The sequence below is a fragment of the Malaclemys terrapin genome, chromosome 4 (genome assembly GCF_027887155.1).
Source record: "Malaclemys terrapin pileata isolate rMalTer1 chromosome 4, rMalTer1.hap1, whole genome shotgun sequence".
Taxonomy (NCBI): domain Eukaryota; kingdom Metazoa; phylum Chordata; order Testudines; family Emydidae; genus Malaclemys; species Malaclemys terrapin.
This window is the reverse complement of record NC_071508.1, coordinates 143,985,131-143,995,387: the sequence shown is the minus strand read 5'-3', so window position 1 is coordinate 143,995,387 and position 10,257 is coordinate 143,985,131. Positions and strand designations below refer to the sequence as shown.

Here is a 10,257-nt window from a genome sequence, read left to right as displayed (position 1 = left end):
GGGGGCCGGCGTCCCCCCGAGGCTCCCGGTCGGTGCCTGGCGCTGGGGGGCCGCAGTTCCCGGTGCCTGGCGCTGGGGGGCGGGAGGGGGCCGGCGTCCCCCCGAGGCTCCCGGTCGGTGCCTGGCGCTGGGGGGCGGGAGGGGGCCGGCGTCCCCCCGAGGCTCCCGGTCGGTGCCTGGCGCTGGGGGGCGGGAGGGGGCCGGTGTCCCCCCCGAGGCTCCCGGTCGGTGCCTGGCGCTGGGGGGCCGCAGTTCCCGGTGCCTGGCGCTGGGAGGCGGGAGGGGGAGCTGCCTGGGCCCAGCTCTGCGGCGCCGGCTCCGCCCCGGGCCCGGATTGGCGAGGCCGCGGCGGCTCCACCCCGAACAAGTTGGCTCCGCTGGGGGGGATCCGGCTGCGCCGAGCGACCGGGGTCTCCTGAGCCTCCCGCTCGCCACCGGCTCCGGGACCCCCGCTGCTCTGGGACCCAGGCGGGCCCGCGCTCTGGACCCGGTAGGGCCGCGGCTCGGGGGAGGGGCCCGGGTCCTGCGCCGCCCCGGGAGCGGGGGCTCGGAGCGCCGGGGCGGCCGGGCAGGTGGGTCCCGCTCGGGAGGCTGAAGGGGGGATCCCGGCGTGGGGCCCACCCGGCCGGGCGGGCGCTGGAGAGGGGGCCGCGAGCAGGCCCTGGACGCAGCCGCGGTCTTTCCTGCCCGGCCGCGGTGGCGCTGGGGCCGGGAGGGGGCTGCGTCTGCGAGGGCGGTCGGGCCGGAGCCAAACGCCAGGCAGCGGCAACCGGGCCTGGTTTGCCCGCCGCGGGCAGGAGTGGCAGGGGCGCGGGCCCCCCTGGCTGACTCCCCTCTATGCAGCTCGAGACCAGGGGGGCCCTCTCCCCACAACAGCCCCCCATCGGGCTCTCTCCCTCTGCGGCCGTGGGGCTGGGGCAGCCCCCCATCAGGCTCCCTTTTCCCCCTTCTCTGCTGCAGCCATGGGCACCGGGCGCTCTTGCAGGGTGTGCCATTGCCCCCCCGCTGCGGGGATATGGATGGGGCACCCCTTTATCGGGCTCCCTGTCCCCCAGCGCTGGTGGGGCTCGCGTACCCTTCTTTGCATTTAAAGGGTGCTTCACGTTATCGGTCTACAACACACTCTTTGTCCCTTCATAGAGGAGCCACCCCCCTGCAGAAGGTTTGATGTGGCTAGGACACCCGCAGCCCTTATAGGGGCTCACTTCCCTTCTCTATTGCTGGGATGCCCCCTCCGTAGGGCTTCCTGCTTTATCCTCTTCCTGCTGCAGTTATAGTGGGGCTGGGAGGACAGGTATATGATGCTTTGGCTTCAGCTGTAGTGAAGTTATAATGTAGTGGGTAATGCCATCAGGCTGTGCCTGTGACTTCATTACTCTCTGCAGTAGAATAAGATGGGTCTGTGTGCCATGTCCTATAAAATTGGTAAATCTTTAACATACCTATGTGCAACATAAAAGGATTGAGTCTTTTAAAGGAACACTGCCAACAGGAAATCGAATCAACTTTTAAAAGAGAGTTAAAGTTTTATACCTGTCCAGAGTTTCCTGGCCAGTTTCTGTGGTTTTACCATCCCATTTTTCTGAGTGTTTTTTCTCTCTCCCCCCTGTTGCCTTGTGAAACCCCCAAAGAAGTTGTTGTGAAGCTGAATCCAAACTGCAATCCAAACAATGGAACTCTATTCACTATTAAAAATAGTCTAGTTGTTACTTGTACCAATATGTGCTCAGATGGGAATTGTATAATAACTCAAATAAAAGGTTAAAAATACGGTTCTAGTGGATGTGATATTTTTATCCAGATGATATTGTCCCTTCAAGGTTGCACCTGAAACAACGAGTTGTAGCTTTTTGTTTAACAAAATAAAACCTAGTTTCTTCTTTACACTAAGCCCTGGTCTACATTACAGAGTTAGGTTTATGCAAGGCAGCTTACAGAGTTCTGCTTTGAGCAGTGGGTTGGACTAGATGACCTCCTGAGGTCCCTTCCAACCCTGACGTTCTATGACCTAACTCTGTACATTTCTACACTAAAATGTTGCTCCTGCTGATGTAACTTACACGCTACATCGACTTAATAACTCATCCTCCATGAGAGGCGAAGTGCTTAGGTCGATGCAGCGTCAGTGTAGACGCTGCGTTGCTTACATTGATTGTTGCTAGCTTTCAGAAGCCGTCCCATAATGCCCCACACTGACAGTTAAATTGGTGCAAATGCTCCCGGTGAGGATGTGCACTGTCAACACAAGGAGCGTAGTGTGGACGTGTAAAACGATTTAATTACTGCGGTGGCAGTTGATGTAACTTAGGTCAACATAATTTTGTAGTGTAGACATACCCTAATTGTATGGTGAGACATGCATATATTAGTCTCTATAATGGGAGTAATAACTCTCTCTGAGTGTGGCAAGGTTTAATGAATATTTGTGGAGCTCTTTTTGGTCCTTGGATGAAAGGTTCTATATAAACCCTTATTGTTATATTTGGGTTCCCTTCTGATATCCTTATAGGAAAACACTAAACACTGTGGTGGCCACAGTTGCTTTGGGAGTCCAAAGTCTAAACTTCATAAACGTCTGTGGGTGTGCTAATGTTACTGCTTAACACCATGGCAGAAATACTGCTGTACTCTTTCTTTGCTAAGTGTGTACTCGGAGTCTAGGCAGTGTGTCTGGATGAATGAAATGATATTGGTTAAATTTGAGTTCTGTGGTCATTTGTGACCAAATTAATCCAGGGTGTAACTATTAACTTCATTGAAGTTGGAGTAGGGATATATTTGGCCCTTGGAATCTTTCAGTGTTTTGCTTCCTCCTCAATAAATGGCTAATCCTTTGCTTCAGGGACTGGGAGTGTTTTGAATGCTGTGTGTTCAGCCCTGATGGGAGGGGGAAGGGAGTGCCTTGTGTTGCTTTCCAACTGCTACATGCCTTCTCTATGGCTTAATGAAAGAGCCTCATTGACTGGTTTTGGGAGGTAATGTGTCCCGCTCTCTGCTTGAAAGGTAAATTTGTCAGAAACCAGGGCCTTTTGAGGGAAAGAGGAGGACTGTCCAGAAGGTGATTGATGCCTTATCAAAAGCAGGTGGATAACAAAGACAATGTCTGTTAATTGAGTAACACTTTTGAAATTGCCCTTTTTAATGACATGCACTTAATAACTAGAAGTTGCATTTTAATATGGCTGATAAATTGAGAGCTTCTGATTTGATTTAATACCAGGGACTAGTCCTCAGATATTTTTCCATGCTCTGTGACTGAGTTGGTTCTTTCATATGTGACTAGAGAATTATTAAAAATAATTCAAATGCACAGACTGTGTATTGTTAAAGGTAGGTGAAACATTAAGATCTATTTTTGCATCAGTTCAGCTATGAAAGGGATTGTGAACATATGGAGACAACTTGTCGAGCATTGAGATGCAATAGTATGTTTTATTTTCTCAAGGGTATAAAATTATTTTTGCATATTTTATGATTTAGGGAGCATATTGCAATGACCTGCTAATGTGTACCATAGTGTTCCACTGGATAGAATGAGAACGGCTTAATTAACTGTTAGTGATAAAAGCTTATGTTATGATATTTGCCTCTAGTTCAAGTGCTAGGAGGTTTTGTGCATCTGGAGCAGGAAGAATAGAGTTCTGTCTTTGCAGTTGCTGTGAGTTCTGAGTGGCTGTGTACTGTAGAAACAGCCATGAAGTTCTGGGTGGCAACAGATTTGTTACAAAGTACTGGCCTTAGTTTCTTAGTTTTGCATTCCTTTGTGGCTGACATTTTAGCATAATTCTCAAAGTAGCACAATTGTAATAGTGGACAAGTAGCACAGGATTCAGTGTTCTACTGGTCCCCGTTTTCCTCCCTACCCCCCCAAAAAATATTGTTGTGTGGATGTAAATATATTCAAACTGCAGATTAGGTAGCTGGATCCAACCAAAATATCATTGTTGTGGGGTTTTTTTTTTTGGTAAGGAGTCTTGCAAAGATTGCTATTAAAAAGCAACCATCAATAAGACACATTTATAGCGGAGTCTGTTACCAAAGCCCATGATTCAAGGATAGAGCAGCGTCGAAAACTCGCATATCTCCAGTTAATAATTAAATGTATATATTTTCCCAAAACGTCTTCTATACAAATACACAAAACAGTTTTGTTCATGCCTAAGACAATTTATGGCGTTTCTGGTCACTTCATTTAATGTTCAAGTCTTTAGAAATGGATTTTGGCTTGCAAAACGAGGAAACTTGTCTGTAACCTTCAAGGTAGCTTTCACTAACATTATGTGCTGTACAAAAACCTGTGGATTTATTTTTGCTGTATACAGTAGTGAAATTGAAACGTGTTTAAAAACACCATTTTGAGCCTTTTTGCTCAGCTTTAATGTTCAAAGATTAGTGCAGCTGAGACATACTCATTTTTGAGAATATTGCTCTTGTTAAAACATGATTAATGAGATTAGGAGAGCTGCCACACTTAACAGAATCTGGCTGTAGTTGTGGAATTAGCATATGTTTCTTTTCTTCCTCCCTCTGTCATTTCCCCCAAAGAATCTTACCTCTTTCTTTTGTGGTAGGGGAAAAATCTGCTGTACCATTTGCTATTCCTACTGTCCATGTGATTACAAAATTAATCCTCACACACACTCACTTTTCTCTGAAGTTCAACCATCTCTTTCAGTGGGCATTCTAGTGACCACTAAATACTGCTTGAAGAGTGAAAACATACTAGTCTTAGGCCTTGGCTACACTTACCAGCTAGTTCGACGGCTGGAAATCGAAGTTCTGGGTTCGACTTATCGCGTCTAGTCTGGACGCGATAAGTCGAACCCGGAAGTGCTTGCCGTCGACTGCGGTACTCCAGCTCGGCGAGAGGAGTACCGCGGAGTCGACGGGGGAGCCTGCCTGCCGCGTGTGGACCAAGGTAAGTTCGAACTAAGGTACTTCGACTTCAGCTACGTTATTCACGTAGCTGAAGTTGCGTACCTTAGTTCGAATTAGGGGGGGTAGTGTAGACCAAGCCTTAGGCCTTGGCTACACTTACCAGCTAGTTCGACGGCTGGAAATCGAAGTTCTGGGTTCGACTTATCGCATCTAGTCTGGACGCGATAAGTCGAACCCGGAAGTGCTTGCCGTCGACTGCGGTACTCCAGCTCGGTGAGAGGAGTACCGCGGAGTCGACGGGGGAGCCTGCCTGCCGAGTGTGGACCAAGGTAAGTTCGAACTAAGGTACTTCGACTTCAGCTACGTTATTCACGTAGCTGAAGTTGCGTACCTTAGTTCGAATTAGGGGGGTAGTGTAGACCAAGCCTTAGATGCTCTTCAGGAGTAACACTAAGTGACATTATCTTACACAGAAATGTTAGAGCTGATTGGAACCAGATAACTTGGGGAAAACTAAAATATTGAATGTAATGCTTTTTATATCAGGAGAATTAAAAAAAATCAACAAATGCAGTGTCTGCAGTTAGTTGTAAAGTAATGGATTCAGGTGATCTTGAAATTGAATTTCTGCCAGGGAAAATCTTGCTGTTCTAATTTATTACTCTATACTCCTGTTTGTAGGGCTTAGAAGCTAATGAATGCTTGCTTTGCTGGGAGCCAGGAGAACATTAGTGATTAAAAATTCAGCAGGTGCTGTGGTTCACTTAACTACTTATTCTTTCATCATTTAGGTCATAGACTCTTGTGTGTGGTATCTAGTTTTTTCATTCTTAAAAGTCAAATTCTTTTGTGCAAACTGTCATAGTGTTGATATAACCGATTTGTTAAGAACTGCTTTATGCAGAGTGAGTTATTCAGTATTATTCTCAAGCTTCCCCATAGCTTTGGGAATCTCCTTTTTATTTCTCAGCTACTGTTCCCTTTCTCTCTCTTCTCTTCCTCCCCCCCCCCGGCCCCCTCCCCCCCAGGCAGACCCTCATTCCTGTAGCTTCTCTGACTTTGGAAATCCAGTGCTTTCTGTTGGTTGAATTGAGATAAGTGCGCCCCACTGTCCAGCAATTAAGTATGAGACGTACATAGTCTCAAGGATCCTCACTTGAATTCATTGTCTGAAGCAGCATTTTTATATGCAAATGCTCTTATTGTTTCAGGCAAGATTTTTAAGTCTGAAGATAAAAGCCACTCAGAAAAATTCTGTCAGTATTATTTTATCCAGTATGCAGTTTACCTGGTCTGTTAATATTCATGATTCTAGTTTTTGCTCAGTATGTTTTTTAATTTATGACTTCTGTCTTGGGGTCTTTTTACTAGAAGACTTTATTTAAATATGGAATCCTCTTCTGGACTACATGAAGTCACTTAACCCATCTTGAAATGTGTAGATTGTGTTGCAGTTTGTTTCCACTTCCTTTAACACCTCCCCTTCTATTTCTTGTTTCATGGGTATTGGTAAAAGGTGAAAAAACATGTTTTGTAGTAGATGCATCATCTTCTCTCAGAGGGGGTTGGATTCTGAAACTGTAGCTTACCAACTTCTTTTGCTGCATCTGTCGCTATTCTTATAACTGGAAAAAAATAAAACCAAATCAAAATAAGTCTGCCTTAAGCTAGGCTGTCCGTTAAGGAGGGTCTGCCTTCATTACATAAGTAATACTCAAGATGTTCTAGAATTGTTAGCAATAGCAATACAAGAGAGTGACTAACTGGGTTATATGCAAGATGGGTGGAGTACAAAAGTGCATCCAGGTGACATAATATATTCATATCCCTTACTGCGTGAAATCTGCATTTTTACCAATTAACATAACATTTCACAATCTCTTATTTCATATATAATGTTGATAAGGAATACTGCTTGTTATATATAGATTACAGATGCAGAGTTTGTTCTTTGAGTCGATGTGGATTGTTTCACCTAACTATCCTCTTTTAAAAGATGGATGAGAGAATGTCTTTTATTGAGCCAACTTCTGTTGGTAAGAGAGACAAGCTTTTGAGCTTACAGAGTACTCTTCTTCAGGTGACCTTCAGCTCTGTGTGAACTTGAAAGCTTGTCTCGGAGAAATAGAATTCAGGATGTAGAATGTAGAGCAAGTATCTTGATCAAGGTCATGAAGAAAGTGGCAGTCATCATCCAAAGCAGTGCCACAGAAGGGCTGTTGAGGGGCTTTTGGCTTAAAAGAAGGCTGTATAATGTAAGGTGGTGAGGCAACAGTGATGGATCAGTAGTGAGACTGAAGACCTCAAGTTAAAAAACATAGTTAGAGGACCAAAAAAGTGCCATCATGGCAAAACAACAAAGTAAAAGAAGTAGCTAGAGGCAAAAAGGCATCCTTTAAAAACTGAAAGTTAAATCCTATTGAGGAAAATAGAAAGGAGCATAAACTCTGGCAAGTCAAGTGCAAAAGTATAATTTAGCAAGCCAAAAAAGAAGTTGAAGAACAACTAGCTAAAGAACTCAAAAAACAAACAAAAAAAACCCCCAGCATTTTTTTTTTTAACATACATGAGAAGGAGGAAGCCTGCTAAACAATCAATGGGGCCATTGGATGATCGCGGTGCTAAAGGAGCACTCAAGAATGATAAGGCCATTGCGGAGAAACTAAATGAATTCTTTGCATCCATCTTCACTGCAGAGGATGTGAGGGAGATTCCCACACCTGAGCCATCCTTTTTAGGTGATGAATCTGAGGCACTGTTCCAGATTGAGGTGGTGTTGGGGGAGGTTTGGGAACAAATTGTTGAATTAAACAGTAATAAGTCACCAGGACCAGATGGTATTCACCCAGGAGTTCTGAAAGAACTCAAATGTGAAATTGCAGAACTACTAACTGTGGTGTGTAACCTATCATTTAAATCGGCTTCTGTACCACATGACTGGATGATAGCTAATGTGACACCAATTTTAAAAAAAAACCTCCAGAGGCGATCCTGGTAATTACAGGCCGGTAAGCCTAACTTCAGTACCAGACAAATTGGTTGAAACTCCTGTAAAGAACAGAATTATCAGACACATAGATGAATGCTATTTGTTGGTGAAGAGTCAACATGGCTTTTGTAAAGGGAAATCATGCCTCATCAATCTATTAAAATTCTTTGAGGGGGATCAACAAGCATGTGGACAAGGGGGATCCAGTGGATATAGTGTACTTAGACTTTCAAAAAGCCTTTGACAAGGTCCCTCAATCTAAGTAAACAGTCATGGGAAGGTCCTCTCATGGATCAGTAACTGTTAAAAGATAAGAAACAAAAAGTAGGAATAAAGGGTCAGTTTTCAGAATGCAGAGAGGTAAATAGTTCCTCCTGGAGTCTGTACTGGAACAAGTACATTCTTTTTCTTATGTTAAGTGCTGTTCAACATATTCATAAATTATCTGTAAAAAGGGGTAAACAGGTGGCAAAATTTGCAGATGATACAAAACTAGTTAAGATAGTTAAGTCCAAAACAGACTGCAAAGAGTTACAAAGGGATCTCACAAAACTGGGTGACTGGGCAACAAAATGGCAGGTGAAATTCAATGCTGATAAATGCAAAGTAATGCACATTGGCAAACATAATCCCAACTATACATACAAAGTGATGGGATCTAAATTAGCTGTTACCACTCATGAAAGAGCTCTTGGAGTCGTGAATAGTTCTCTGAAAACATCAGCTCAATGCACAACAGCAGTCAAGCTAACAATGTTAGGACCATTAGGAAAGGGATAGATAATAAGACAGAAAATATCATCATGCCTTTATAAATCCACGGCATGCCCACATCTTGAATACTGCATGCAGATCTGATTGCCGCATCTAAAAAAAGATATACACCTCTACCCCGATATAACGCGACCCGATATAACACGAATTCGGATATAACACAGTAAAGCAGCGCTCAGGGGGTGGGGGGAGAGGGGCTGTGCACTCCGGCCGATCAAAGCAAGTTTGATATAACGCGGATTCACCTATAACGCAGTAAGATTTTTTGGTTCCCGAGGACAGCGTTATATCAGGGTAGACGTGTTTTTGAATTGGAAAAGGTACGGAGAAGGGCAACAAGAATGATCATGGGTATGGAACAGCTTCTGTATGAGGAGAGATTAAAAAGGCTGGGACTTTTATCTTGGAAAAGAGTCAGCTAAAGGTGGAGATGATACCAGTCTATAAAATCTTGACTGGTGTGGAGAAAGTGAATAAAGAAATGTTATGTGAAGGAGTAAATAACCCAAGAATTAGGGGTCACCCAATGAAATTAATAGGCAGCATGTTTAAAACAAACAAAAGGAAATACTACTTCACACAATGCACAGTCAACCTGTGGAACTCCTTGCTGGGGATGATGTGAAGGCCAAAGCTGTAACAGGGTTAAAAAAAAAAAGGAAAGTTAGTGGAGGATAAGTCCATCAATGGCTATTAGCCAGGATGTCCCTAGCCTCTGTTTGCCAGAAACGGGGAGTGGACGATGGATGGATCACTGAATGATTGCCTGTCTTATTCATTCCCTCTGAAGCATCTGGCATTGGTCACTGTCGGAAGACAGGATACTGGGTTAGATTGACCATTGGTCTGACCCGGTATAGCTGTTCTTATGTTCTTAGACTTTGAAGATTCTTTGAAGTTGTGCACTGAATCTAGAATACACAACAGAGACCTCTCTGAAAACCAGTTTTGGAAGAGTAATGGTGACTTTCAGCTTCAGGGTTTTAGCTATCTGGATTTCTCTTCAGATGTATTGTTTATATACTCCCATCTAGGGTGACCAGATATCCCGATTTTTGGGTCTTTTTCTTATATAGGCTCCTGTTACTCCCCACCCCCTGTCTTGATTTTTCACACTTGCTGTCTGGTCACCCTACTCCCGTCCTAATCAGCAGTGTGAGAGGATGTTTCTAATCAGGGCAACCATCTTTCTTTGAAGAAGCCTGATTGGACAAAGTTAACGTATTTAATACTCATTGCTGACAGCGCTTGTTCCAGTTAACCTGTCCATAGATAAATATTGTAAGTGGATATCTCGGGTACACCTGAAAATCTTCCTTTTCCACCTTTCTAAACATCTCGTACAGATTAGGTTTGGCATGTTCAAGATATTGTATACCATACTCAGCAAAACTGACATTCAGGGTAATATGTTTAATACTGCAAAATAATTTCACATACAGCTGACTCAGTCTGCAGGAAGTATGAGGGACAAACTAACTTCATCACTTTGTTGGGATCTGATTACGGTGTATGAAATTAACAAATTTGCATTTTTTTGGCAAGCCTAAGCAACAGGCATGTAATTGAGAATTTTGTTACCTTCAGACATTCCTAGCAGCTCTGAACTATTTTTG

The 10,257-nt window shown here is 44.3% G+C and overlaps 1 protein-coding gene across 4 annotated transcripts in view; it reads left to right on the top strand.

The window, feature by feature from the left end:
- The first annotated feature begins 373 nt into the window (after nucleotides 1-373).
- FBXO34 (F-box protein 34) overlaps nucleotides 374-10,257 on the top strand; it is a 67,714-nt gene continuing 57,830 nt past the window's right edge. For 3 of the 4 annotated variants that reach the window (XM_054027707.1, XM_054027710.1, XM_054027709.1), the window contains exon 1: nucleotides 374-490. The gene's annotated coding sequence lies outside the window, so the exon portion shown is untranslated. Of the gene's footprint in view, nucleotides 573-10,257 lie in introns of all 4 variants that reach the window. The other variant, XM_054027708.1, reaches the window with a different exon arrangement.